Source organism: Takifugu flavidus, chromosome 19 (genome assembly GCF_003711565.1).
Source record: "Takifugu flavidus isolate HTHZ2018 chromosome 19, ASM371156v2, whole genome shotgun sequence".
NCBI classification, from domain to species: Eukaryota; Metazoa; Chordata; class Actinopteri; order Tetraodontiformes; family Tetraodontidae; genus Takifugu; species Takifugu flavidus.
Genome location: NC_079538.1, coordinates 11,890,636 through 11,904,593, shown reverse-complemented (window position 1 = coordinate 11,904,593; position 13,958 = coordinate 11,890,636). Strand labels below are relative to the sequence as shown.

At 43.8% G+C, this 13,958-nt stretch overlaps 2 long non-coding RNA genes across 2 annotated transcripts; one reads left to right on the top strand and one right to left on the bottom strand.

Annotated features, from left to right (window-relative positions):
- The first annotated feature begins 723 nt into the window (after positions 1-723).
- LOC130516487 (uncharacterized) lies at positions 724-3,856 on the top strand. Its single transcript, XR_008947498.1, has 3 exons — positions 724-1,044; positions 2,060-2,235; positions 3,723-3,856. It is a non-coding gene; the product is annotated as an uncharacterized LOC130516487 (long non-coding RNA).
- Positions 3,857-4,550: 694 nt separating this feature from the next.
- On the bottom strand, positions 4,551-8,708 carry LOC130516488 (uncharacterized). Its single transcript, XR_008947499.1, has 2 exons — positions 8,180-8,708; positions 4,551-7,437 (listed from the first exon to the last, which is right to left on the bottom strand). It is a non-coding gene; the product is annotated as an uncharacterized LOC130516488 (long non-coding RNA).
- Between the last annotated feature and the right edge of the window lie 5,250 nt (positions 8,709-13,958).

Sequence of the window (13,958 nt, the reverse complement as noted above, 5' to 3'; positions counted from 1 at the left end):
AGATACCATAAAGAATATCAAATAAATCCATACTCTAAAAAAAGACCGTGAAATGTACATAAAAACATTGTAAAATCCCTACAAAAAAATCTTGTAAACCCAAATACATTTTTTGTTTAAATCACTGTGAAATTTTGTAAACTATTAAACAGAATTTTTTGTTAGATTTACTACAACAATATGTGATTTAAATTGAAGTTATTTGTTAAAATTACAAATAAGAAACCGGGAAATACTGCAATACTCATAACAAAGCAACTTTGATAAATTGACATGCAAATATTGCAAAAACTATTGTTTTAGTCTTTTTTAAAAAAAAAATATATACAAAAACTATGTTATTCCCTTCACAAGTTTGTCCTTTTACCAAAATTATTCCTTTTAACATTGATGAAATCATGTTAATTGAGGTCAACCAAATGTGATTTCACACAAAATTTCATTGTAACGTGAAACCGTTTACTGCCTATCTATTTATATTTTAAAAAAATATAAACTTATAATGACATTGTTTTTAGGAGCCTATTGTACTGTTCAATCTTTATATATTTTTTGTCTTTAAATTTTAATGCATTACAGCCCATTATTATTATTGATGTTAATAATAATAATAATAATAGCAACAATAACAACAATAATAATTATTATTATTATTTATATAATAATATTTATTTAAATAATAATTCAAATAGAAAGCCAGTACTGGTACTGGCCGTTCATCGTCATCACTGGCTAATCGACCTAACAGCGCCTCTCTCCAGAGGCTGATACCTGGGCAATAAAGCCGCCTCCTTCTGATACTTATATTTTTGAGTTTAAAATTGCGCGGGTTAAGCTCGTCTCTGATTGGATAATGATGGAAAGACGTGGAAAGGCGCGAGCTCCTCGTTGACGGACACAACTGACACCACTCGCGAACGGGTCGGAACAGAGCAGAAATCGCAGAACTTTTTCATTTCAAAAGATTTTACAAAAAATCGACACACTACATATAAGTTTTGCAGGGTCTGTAGTGACGCAATTGGAAAGTCTAAAGTTTGCACGGTAAGTTTTCTCACTTTCTTTGGGAGACCTAGCAAAAATGTGTGCTAATAGCAAATGGCGTAAGTTAGCAATTCTCCATATTTCAAAAAGTACATCAGTTCGTAATTATTAAGCAGAAAGAGACAGACAAACACTTGAAATTTTAAAAATGATCACCTGTGTCTTTTGTAAAAAGAAATTGGTTACGTTACGATGCTATGTGCAACATTGCAGAGTGCATAGGAATGAGCCACGCTGTCTTTTGTTGGCGCCAACTGTAATAAAAGCTTACTCGGCTTTCAAGGGCCATTTTTACCGTGTGCACAATATGCTTGAGCCACAAGCTGTTCCTGTTGTTGCGGATTTAAAATGTGCGGTTTCATTGTTTGTCCGCCATTTTCAGATGAAGCAATCACTAAAATCTGTGACTGCATTAAAGAGTCAGATTTGTTCTCTGCATGTCATCAGGGACAATTAAGAACAGTGTACACCAGAAATTCACAAAACTTTTTAAATACACAGAGCCCCAAGAAGTGGCATTGGGAATGGATGAAAATATGAAACCAAAATTTGCTTCCTACATACCACTGGCAGAAACTCTGAAGAACTTTTTACAGTCAAATTTATGGAGGAATGTACAGTCGCAACAGTTTGGAGATCCCGATGCAGAGGTTTTTACAGATTTATATGATGGTCAAAATTTCAAATGTAACCAGTTCTTTAATGAAAACCCTAAAAGCTCATTTTATACCAAGATTCATTTGAAGTTGTGAATCCGCTAGGCTCTGCTAAAAAGACACACAAAGTCCTTGCAGTCTATCTTTCATTAGCAAATTTACCCATTCATCTGATAATATGTTTTTAGTATTGTTGTGTGTTGAGAATGACTTTAAGCATTTTGGAATAGCCAGTGTTTTCTCTGAGTTGTTAGCAGACCTGAAATCATTGGAGACAAATGGAATAAATGTAGATGGAGAAACTGTAAAAGCAGGTCTTTACTGCATTGCTGGGGATAACTTGGGTTCCCATTGCATAGGTGGGTTTACAGAGAACTTCAGTCGCTCTCGATATTTCTGTCGGTACTGTGAGATCACAAGAAGTGAGTTTGAGGCTGAGCTGAATGCCTGTGGTCCTCCACGCACCCGAGAGACGTGTGACACAGCTATTGCTGATCTCCAGGCTGGAAACATCCAAGACGTCAGAGGAATAAAGGTAAACTCTATCTTTAATTCCCTTGAGTCTTTTCACGTATCCCAGCCTGGTCTCCCACCATGTTAGGTCATGACCTTTTTGAAGGAGTGTTGTCATATGATCTAGCACTGTACTTGAAGCACATTATAAAAATGAAACAATGGTTCACATACTCACTCTTAAACAGACGCATCAAACAGTTTAAATACAAAGGATCTGAAGCACTCACAAAGCCATGTGCTGTCAAACCTGATGGGGACAAGTTATCAGGACAAGCCATTCAAAACTGGGACTTTTTGAGGTTACTACCAGTTTTGATTGGTGACAAAGTGCAAAACCATGAGGATGAAGTATGGCAGTTGGCTCTCCAACTAAAAGATATTGTGGATCTTATTTGAGCTCAGAATATTCTTAGCATATCTTGACATTTTGCTCCAAGAATATTTGGAGATGAGAAAGATGTTGTTTCCTGAAATTCAACTAAAACCCAAGCACCACTATTTGCGCCACTATTCAGCACTGTTGTTGAAATTTGGTCCATTAATTAGGTTATGGACACTAAGGTTTGAAAGAAGAAAACAGTTATTTTAAAAGATGTGCAAAAAAACTTCAGAAACATTTGTCAAACATTGTCAGAGCATCATCAGATGTATCAGTCTTATCTTTTGGCTGGGCAGGAATGCAATAAACTGCTGAAAGTGAAGGACAGCTGTCCATTTTATCCAAACCTATACAGTAAGACTATTAAGCATGCAGTCAAGGTGTTAACCTTTCCAGGAATCAAAACCACAGTTACCACAGACATTGAGTACAAAGGCACTGCATATAAAAAAGGACAGTTTCCTGTGTACAGAAATGATGATTGTATGGAGTTTGGCAAGCTTTTGCTCATCTTGATTCAAAATGACACATCTGTGTATGTTTTGATGGATATCTCCAAAGGCATCTTCCTTTCGGAATACCATCTGTATTCTGTGACAAAGGACAGTCTTGGGTTACGCTGGATCAACATTAACGACCTGCCTGATTTCTATCCTTTGGTATCTTACATTCTTGGTGGCTACCAGGTCATTCCATTAAAACCCAGTATTGTGGCAAAATAAAGTTCAGTTAAAGCTCACTTCTCAGTGTAAATAGTTTGACTTTATGTGTAACCTGATGCCTTTTTCTGCTCTGTTAACTTTATGCACTGCATATTTTTCTGGTCTGTTGGTTACATTTCTTTAGTACAAATATGAGTCTTACCAGAACTTCCAGCAGTCGACAGAAACATCCTGAAAGACCACTTGGAGTCTATTGGAGTCGAGACCTATGATGATCTACGCTTCGTGACGGAGGCTGATTTGATAAAAGCATTAAAACCTGTACAAGCCAGAAAGGTTCTTTCTGTTTGGAAACAGAAATGGATGTAAAACACCACACAAGTATCCAAATTCACAAGCAAATATGGATGTTGGGTAATATTGCACGGTGTGAATCGTAATCTTATTTATTTTTGTCATTTAAAGACCTAACTCCTGAGTAAAGCTCACCATCATCTTTGGAAGCTTCGTCTACCCATTCGCTGTCATTGCACACCGTTTCACCGCAAAGTTCATCACCAACCTCCTCCAGTAGCCCAGGACTTGACACAGTGGGATGACAACTTTGAAATTCCATGGAGTAAGTTTCCTGAGGAACTGGTCCATTCTTTGGAGTTGGGGAGAAGGCCAAGCCCTGTCAACGTGCAGAATCGGACTCCTGAGATTCCTGCCTTTGTGTCCCTGGTGTCTTCCCGGCACGGTGGAGGTCCCCGTGCCGTCCGCAGGACCGGTGAACGTTCGCAGGTCCAGCAGACGACATGGAGACCTCGAACAAGCAGGGAAGATGCAAGGGAAACAGGCAGAACAAAGCATCAAAGCCACAACACGCAGGAGTTGTGTCCTTAAATGGCACGGTAGATTGAAGCGAGCCCGCAGGTGGGTCTGCCTGCGGTGCCAGCCGTGGCTGATGAGCGGCTCCTCCACGCCACTGCAGGAAGAAACCAGCAACACAACCCTGGACCCCAACCTCTTTGCATGCTCTATATTTTGAAAAAGTGAATCTAATTGTTTGCAACTAATCACAATGGCTGTTCAATAAATGTCCTAAAAGTGATATTCTCTTGTCTTTTATCATGATGTGTTTTTGCATTTTTTTGGTGTAGTTCTAATCATTTTAAACTGATTATTAAAACATACAACTACTGCATATAATGAGTAGCTTGTATGTATGATATACAGAACAGCTCCATTTAACATGCAAAGTTTTACTGTTGTTCTACCAGTTTAAATCGTTTTTTGCCTGATAGTTCCATGTTAATTTTACAATTTATTGACGCATAATAAGTAGTTACATGTAAAAAGTACAGGAAATGATCTATTTATATACAACAATGATCCATGAAATTGATAGATTTTTTTTGTAGAATTAACAGTTCAGCCTTGGCATTCACTGTGAAACCATTTACATATTTTCTTTGTAAATTTATCTACTGTCCTGTTGGGTTTTCTAACAGTGAAATATATAAAGAATGTCTGACAGCGGGATGAACGATCTGCGATAGCGCTTCTACCGTGGGCGTAAGAGTGGGAGGGGCGAGGTCCTCCCGTGATGGATGTAGGCTCCTCTCCAGCCGAGGAGAGTCCTGGATGGAGCCAGGTCTCCCGGTTAGCTTCCACCACCTCAGACGTCCCGCAGCGGTGGGCTCAGGGTTTTCTTGATGTTCGGATCGATGCAGTTGGTGGTCCTGCCGGAAGATGAACCACAGTAAAAGCTCAGCAGTTGTTTGGGCTCCCTCTACAGGCCGGGATGAATTACTGCACCTGTGACAACAAGACCCTCGGACCCCTGTGCAGGTGAACCTCCACCAGCCCAGATTTGATAACATAATGGTGCTGTTGGGTGTCTTGGCCAGTTCTCCCCTTTACAGAGTCCAGCCCCAGTTTCAGAGGCTGCTTCTTTATCATGTGACAGTCCCAAAAAAATACAGAAAAATCGCCTCAGTGTAAACAAATGCAGCATTTTTGCCGTCTGACTGCTTCACAAACCAAAAACAAGCAACTTTCTGGTTCCATTCAGGGAAAAGACATGATTTTTTCCTCCTTTGGTAGCCGGAATTTGTAGAATTTGTTTACAGAAGAAAACAGAGCTGACCGACCTGACTGTAGCGGCGGCTGTAATTAACTCACTGAAAGCCTCGTTTTACTGTGGCTATTTCGGGATTTCTGGCTGTGGAACAGCAGCAGCCAGTCAGAGCAACAGTCAGAAATGGAGTTAGCCTTCTGGTTTTTAGGGCTTCGGTTTTCTTCCTGTGGTTCTGGTCAACGCAAACAGCAACAAAACTAACAGAAATAACCAGCCGTAGGTAAGCGGCTCAACAGGACGCCATCAGTCCTTTTGTATGCGTCTTTAGTTTGGTGTCCCTGGCAACAGTCGTCCCTAAGAGAGACAGTTATTAAAGTTCTTCTTCCTCTGCCAAACCAGTCACGGCTCACCATTAACACCCGGCAGGCTGGACCGTCAGCTCACTAATGAAGCCACTGTGTTCTTTTTTAAGTGTCATTCTGGATTATGGCCATTATATCACACACACACACACACACTAGTGGGTGCTAGCGGGGCCTCGGCGCCTGTTTGGCCCAGGATCCCTGCCGTCACCTCGACGGGCGGGCGATACCAGGCTAATTTCATCTGACATGTGAGTTAACGAGGCTTTGGTCGGCGGCCCAAAGGCTTCAGCTACGGCTGCTGTCGATATTTATATTAAGGGACCATAATTGGGCCGTCTTTCTCCTTCATTATGGCCCTTCAGCCGACCTTTGACCCCTCTGTGAGACCACTTCATGTGTTTAACTGTCATCTCATTTGACGCATTTTTAAAAAAAAAAACCAATTGATTTTAAATTTGATCCAAAAAAGAGCCCAAACGCAGCTTTTTCATCCTCCTGCGATCAAACGTGGTCCGTGTTGACTCCCCTGAATCAGCGACGGCGCAGCCTTGACTAGATCAGACGGGTTAAATGAGATGCGGTGGGCCCCGTTCTGACAGTAGATGGAGGTCACGGTTCGTCGTCCATTCAGCCGCTTAACGCATGACAATTTTATTGGACATGAAAAATGAAAATATTGATGGCTTTGACCTTTGGGGTCGCCGCTGGTGGGCGAGGCAGGTCGCCTAAATGACCACGACAAAGCGGGGAGGGAGGGAGGGATGGGACGCCGCGGTGAGCTCAGTGAGACGTAATCGATGCTGTCACCCGGCAACCGTCTCATTAGACTAGCAACAGGTGGAGGCAGTCAGATAACAGGTGGTGGCGATTACAGGATGGAGAGATGGCGGCTGAGGAACACGGAGGTTCTGCTTCCGAGGGCCTCCAACATCTTCGCCATGGCAACAAGAACAATCTAATTATCTATATTTGTCCTCACGTTCTGATCCAAACAGCTGAGGATGAGAAAGATTTTATTTTCTTTCCATAAAAGGAATAAATACGACACCTGTGGTATCTGGCGCCCCCTACAGGGACGAGCGGTAAAGCAAGTGATGATTATAAAATATTTTTTTATTTCTCCTCCTCCGTTTCTCTACTTTAACTTAATTCTGATTTGCTTTTTTCTATTAAAAGTTGGCACAAACCATCGCTGCCCTTTTTTAATCTAATTCAGAGGGCAGTGATATTTTCTGGATCCTGCATCCAGACTTTATTTCAGACACAAACCTTCCTTTAAACTTCTCTCCTAAGCAGCCAAACACAGAAAAATCCAATATTTGTTCTTTTAAAACCAACAAACGTGACTCTGAATCAGGTTTATTGCGGTTGGAGCGGTTCTGTGAGCGTAAAGCAACGTGCTGGAGGGGCTCCTTCAGCTTTAAACTGCACCATGTTCTCCATCACCCATAAAATAATCATTTCTTGTAAAAAGCGCACACATGTTTCTGCTCAGACCAGCGATGAAGGAGTTCATTCAGAACCTTTGTTCAGCGCTGGCCCGGCTCCAGGGTCCGTTTACTGGAAGGAAAATCCACTTTTCTCCCCCTCGCGCTCTTTTGTTCCCCCCCTCGGCTCACGAGCGGTGGGATGGCGCCTCCACTGTTGCCGGTAGCGCAAAGCTTCTGGGAGCAAATGGGGCGTTTGGACCCACCGCCCCCCCTTGTGGGACCAGGAGGGACGGGGACGGGTCCTCGGAAAGACAAGATTCATTCTAAATAAAGTAAAGAAATAGTGCACATATGTGACCTCACCGGTGTACAAAACAAAGTTCTTACATGTTATTACAGTGTAATCAATGTTCCACAAGGCTGGTTGTGTGTGTGTGTGTGTGTGTGTGTGCGTGCGTGTGTGTGTGTGTGTGGTGTGTGTGTGTGTGTGTGTGTGTGTGTGTGTGTGTGTGTGTGTGTGTGTGTCAGCAGAGGGATTAGAGCCTCCTATAGAGCCAATACCACTCCGGGGTTAAAAATCAATACCCCTGCATGCAGTGATAAATCCTCCCAGCCTCACTGACCCCCCGCCCTCACACCCCTGCACACAAAACAATATTCCCCCCCAACACACACACACACACACACACATTGTCAAAACAGCCCAAAGATGTGACGGCCATGGATCAGCGGAGAACTGGCGTGTCAGCTGAAAGTCTGCTGGGAAGACAAATCTCAGTCCTGGTCTCAGAGGGTCAGAGGTCATCTTAGCAGAAACTGTTGACGCTCCAGGCTGGAAAGTTTGGGATTAAAAGCCAGAATTTAAAGGTAATCTGCTGCCTTCAGGCCACGTTTCCATGTAAAGCAGAAAAATAAGATGGGGATTCTGTTAAATGTGTTTAAAGCTGCTCTGTCTCGCACACTCGACGGGCACAAGCAGCTTCTGACGTCCGCGTCTCCCTCTTCATCCCATCCCAGCTCCTCCTCATCCCCTCATCCCCTCATCCCTCCGATCTCTAAACCCACCTGCATCCCTCCATCTGATCACCCGCTCCTCTCCAATCAGACCCTCCGGACCGCCTCCACGGATGGCTGTCGGTGTCTGAAGGTCGATGAGGATAAACCGCAGTCGAGTGTTCCGCACTGCCGGAGAAGGTCCGGAATTCAGCAGCCAGGCAGCTGGAAAAAAAGAGAAAAAAAGGGGGTTGATTTAGATTCTGTGATTAAAGCAGCATCAGCCATGTCTAATACACACTGATGCATTCTGGGATTTGCAGTGCAAGAATAAAAAAGAGCATCCTTCAATAAAAAAGAGCATTTATAGCAACAAACAGTTCATTAAACAGAGTTTGACTGACATCCGAGGATCCGAAGGTTGAAAAGCACGGCGCCATCACACGGCTGAGCGCCGGTTTTGTCCTGCTGGGGGGCTGTGACTGGCTGGTTTTGATGTATGGAGGGCCTCATCAGTCAGGGGGGGGGGGGCTTTGGTTCAGGATCAATAGGAGCAGAGCCGATTCTACCCGTGGAGGAGGAATTCTGCTGCGCCGAACGCACCAATGCTCTGCAGGTGGTCTCCCCTCAGGGACCCAAGGTCATTCCCACCGTAAATATGTTCCGCATGCAAAACTCTGCCGATCATAAACGTGATGCACGGCCGCCAGAACGACCGCGCCGGCGCCTGGACGGGGAGCCGCAGTGTGTTCAGGGATGATGCAGTGTTCCGCACGCACGCGGCTGATGCATTTTTTATGTTCCGGCTTCCTCACCTTCAATTTTAAAAGTGTTTACTCAGCAGCTGTCCTAAGAGCTGATAAAATAGGTTAGAGCTGCCGATGTCATGAGCCTTCGCCACAGAAGCCGTCCCCAAAATGGCCCCCTGTGGCATCGCCCTCCTCGGGATAATGTAATTGGGGGGGTGAGTCCGTCTGAGCAGTTCTCTTCAGTGTCATTCAGCAGATTCATGGGAAATGCTAATAAGGCTCAGTTAAGGGTAATAAAATCTACCCAGTCGGAATGTGGAATGGCTCCAAGGTCCACTCAGGTCAGTTTGAAGGTCAGAATGTTGAAAAAAGAAATTCTACAGGTGAGCAGTGACATTATGACGCTTGTTGCCATGTTTGAAGAAGCTCTAGCTTGCTATTGCTACCCTTCCCAACAGCTAGCTTTAGCAGGGTCTGTTGTTGGCTGTAGACTTGCAAACTTGGACGAGGTGGTGAGGGACAGGATGGTGCTGAAAGTGTGGACAATCTTGGACAGTCCCCCCCCCCCATAACACAGTGGACAAACGGAGAAGCAGCTTCAGCAGCAGACTCCTGCAGCCTCGCTGCTCTAAGGAACGGGACAGGAAGTCATTCCTGCCGTCTGCCATCAGACTCTATAATTCACCCAAACCCAGTCAGTAACAATAATTGTTTAATGTTTATGTTGTCATTTTATTTTTATTTTATCCTATATTTATGGATATATGCTTATAATATTTATACATTATATTATGTATGTATGTATGTGTATATATATATATATATATTATATATATATATATAATATAATATATATATATATATTATATATATATATATATATATATATGCTTATCATATATGCTGTATATATGCTTATAATGCTTAGAACGTTCTAATCTTATTTGTATTTTATTTATTCTATACTTTGTAAATACAAACCTAGACTACAGTTATATTAATCCACGTTGGGCTGCTACTACAACTCGATTTCTCTACGGGGATGAATAAAGTCCATCTTGAATCTTAACATTAAAAGACAGATGTTGCTACGACGGTGCTACGATCTCTCTGTCACGGAAGCAAAGCTAAAGATTAGGTTGAAAGGTTAAGGTTAAATGGCTCTTGTGGACGATATACAGAACATGAAACATTGTTTATTTGTAACCTTTAACCTCATTATTCTGCTTCAACAAACTGGCACCAGATAAAGAACAACTATCACACACAAAAAACAGTTTTTGTGTGAAAAAGCTGCATTGAAGACGAAGGTAACAGACTCCTGGAGGACGCTGTCCCTGCGTTAGCTGCCCTGGGTCAGTGCTGCGCCTTTGGGGAACCTTCCTGTTAGAAAGATGGAGCACATGTTGGGCTTGGAGCGCACTGGCCCCAGGAAGCTAACTTTACCTCTGTGAATTATTTATGATGATGTATCGGTCCTGCCGTTTGGGAAGCCGGTCTCCTGTTGGCAGCGACAACTTTGGAAGCTTTTTTGCTGTAGAAATTGAGAAGTCATAGATTCTTTCTTGTAAAAGTGGCGACATAAACTCGATTTCCAAAGACAGTCATGAGGGCTAGGGTGTTATTTTAACTACCCAGCACAGACATTAATGAAAAAATACAGAATTTCTGTCTCTCTTCCTCTGCGGGGTCCAATAACATCGGCCGTAGCCAGATATAAATCGATACTATACATTAATAATCGCAAGAGTAATGGTAGTAATTATATTTCTTACATATCTGTGGAGAAAATAGCCATCCAGTAGGCATATTTAGTAAAGGTAGTCCACACAGCGTTGGCTAACCCGCTGCCTATGCTACAAACATAGCGTGGGGAGGAAGATGGTCCTCCTGACGCCCTCGGAAACGCACATCATCAGCATCAAACGTAACAGCGCCCCCTGGCTGAACGACCGGTAGCATGAAACCGTGTAAATATGACGCTAGGGTTAGCGACCTCTTTGAGATGAAAGAATCGTTTGTCGAAGGATCTTTTGCTCAGCAGCGATTGCGTAATAACTATTGACGGTAACATCAACAAAACTTTATAAAACTTTACACTTTGCAGCATTTCAGAAATCGATTCATTCATATTGAGCGGAGCTGAGTTCAGCCTCCCAGTGTTCCCAGTCTGAGCGCGACCCACCCCCGGTAGGGACCAACGTGAATGCACGGAGCTAAAGGTTCCCACACTCTCCCGTTTGTTTTAACACTTGTTTTTCTTGGAGCTTTTATTAAAAAAGACAAGCCACAGCCGACATTGATGTCGCCACAACACACAACGTCTCCGGAGTTGTTTATGTTGTCAGGATCCGTGTTTATTGGTGGAGGACAAGTGTCCAGAGGATGTCGACGGATGTTGAGACGAGACGCAAACATCCCTGAACTGGACCCAACGTTACTTTTAATCACCTCCCAGGATGTGAGGACGTGACTGTGAAGCAGAGTTATTCCAGTTTATCATTATTCTGATCTCTTAAATAGACACAACCAAACTAAACGCACGTCCCAGAGCGCAGACCCGCTCGTCCCCTCTTTAGTTTAGTCGGTTATTATTGATGCAAAGTATTTATGTATTTGTCAAAAGTGTGAAAAGTAAAATTAGGTCACAGCAATCTGGCGCGAGGTGTTCAGGAAACAGAGACTTTACAGGATTATCCGCCGGCCTGTTCGGAGTTGGCATCCAACCACTTACTAGCAAGAGAGATGGTAGCTTAGCATGTGTGAGGGCGAACGTCGGCTTCCATTCAAGTCCAGTTTTCTGGTGGACTTTTAGAGGCGGATATCGATTGATCCTGATTTTAAAAAGTCTTCGCGAGGGTGATTGAAGCCACCGCGGCGCTCCTGGTTTCCTGGCCCGGACACGGGTCATTGTAGGCCCCTGAGGAGAAACTACGGGGGTTTGAAGCCGACATCAAGAAGACTTGGCTGAACAAAAATACCAACTAAATACATTTAGCATTGAAAGCTTTCCAGCCATTCCAGTAGCGATTGGAATTCAGTTTAAAGGAAGTGGTGGATCGTTTGCGCTTCCGATGATTCACCGTACAAAGACGTTTCCAAAAAGTCGGGTTTTTTTTGCAACTTCAGGTACTGGCTCAAGTCCTCGTACACACTAATATCCCCCGTATTACAGAAAACAAACAAAAAAAACAGTTGGAAACAAAAAAGTGGTTTATTTTTACTTGAATGGAAAATTTAGCCAGATTTCCGACTGGGAAGAAATGCTAATGAAGGTTTTGTCAGGCTAAATAAAGACCTTTTAAGTCAAATTATAATTAGCTACTGCGTTTGGAAGGCGGAAAAACCAAGTAGAAACTGCTAAGTTTGAGTGTCGGCCTGCTAACTTTGCAGCAATGTCTGGTTACCAACAATGGAGCTCAGCTTTTTGGCTAGTTGGTGATCCGATTTGGATTTTACTAGCTTAAAATATCTGTGGAAAAAAATAACTTCTAATATGAAACTGAAGGCAGACTGACAAAGGAGGTAATGCTCCAGTTGTAGGCAGTGGCAGAGTAGGGGTATGTACCAACACAACCAGCCATCCCTTTTATGCCATTTCCCCCCATTCCTTATCGCTGTGTGAGTGTAGCTCCGCCCCTCAGGTGCGCTGAGTTGCTTTGCCCAGGTGCTTTCAGGCAGGCGTTTCTAAAGCAGCACCTTTAATTAAAGCGTAGCAATTATGGCTCCAAATGTTACGACTCTGTACTTGGGTGAGTTATAAAAGCCTGAATGGAAACTAAAGCAGAGCAGTTTGGACCTAAAACGAGTCGACTGAGCCAAATCTTGCTCACTTAAAAGAACCGGAATTCCCGCTGGTGCAGGCTGCTATCGCTAACAAATTACGGCCTAAAACCAGACTGGTAAAATTGTATTACGTTTCTCCACTTTCGTCTGAATAATAATCATCCCTTACGTCTAAATTTCAACCTACGGTAAAAAGGCGTGCGTTTGATCCCGCAGATGGTTGAATCCGGAGTTCCAGCCTCACCCGAGAACCTGAACGAGGATGTGTAGCGGCGTTATTCCAAGGTAACGCGGGGAGATTGAGCAACCCAGCCGAGCGCCTCTGGCGGCGTCTTGATTAGCGTTTGCTCCCTGCCGTCCAACCTCCTCGCCACCTCCCACAGCAACGCACCGCAGCTGCCTCCGCTAGCGCCATCACGGCTTTATTGGGCCATCAAAGGCCCCTCCAGAATCCCAAAACGTCACCAAAATTTAATGATCTCTCCTTGGGCTCGTTGTCAACCTTTTCCTGAAAATGTCATTAACATTTTGACAGAAAGGCAAACAATAATTAATTAACGTATAATTAACGTCAATTGTTGACTTTTTTCACTCGCTTCAAACGACCTCATAAAACGACGAGAAAACCCCCAACTGGGGCCGTTAAGGTAGAGTTCCCATCGATGTATCGGCGGTTGGAATCTGCTCTCCGGGCAGGAATCTGGAGCTGGTGGGCAGAGGAAGGGAAACCTCGGATCAAACCAAGATGGCCCCGAGGCATCGTCGCAGATGGGGGCTGAACGCTAAAACATCTGTATGGGTGCAGGCTGGGCTCCTCATCTCGCCAAATCCAGAACCCAATCAGTGCAACGGCGGTTTGGCGCCAGCATCCGTCATCACTCTCTGCACTTCCAGTCTGTTGTGGCACCGCCTGCCCCCCCCCCCCCCACACACACACACACACTCGGAGAATATTCTGCATTCAAGACCAAACTGAGTGATTTTCTGGACTGATTTGAGGATCTGCTGACGGCAGAAGGGAACAACAACAAACATGTAGAGTCACGGCTGTTCTTGGAGGCTGTTTTTTGGGTTTGACAGGCTGGTTATGACGGACTGATCCTCAGAGAGATGCAGGAATGTCCCTGTAGCCTCAGCATCACATTCCCACATGGCCGCCTGTCCAGTCAGAAAATCAACCCCCTCCAGCAGCAGGAGGGGCTTGTGCACTGTTCCATAACCTACCAGCAGGGGGCGATGGCAGAGTATTTCATTTGAACTGGAAAAAACATGAAATCTTAGTTTTGTGATGTTTGTTTCATTTTCCCGAAGCTTAA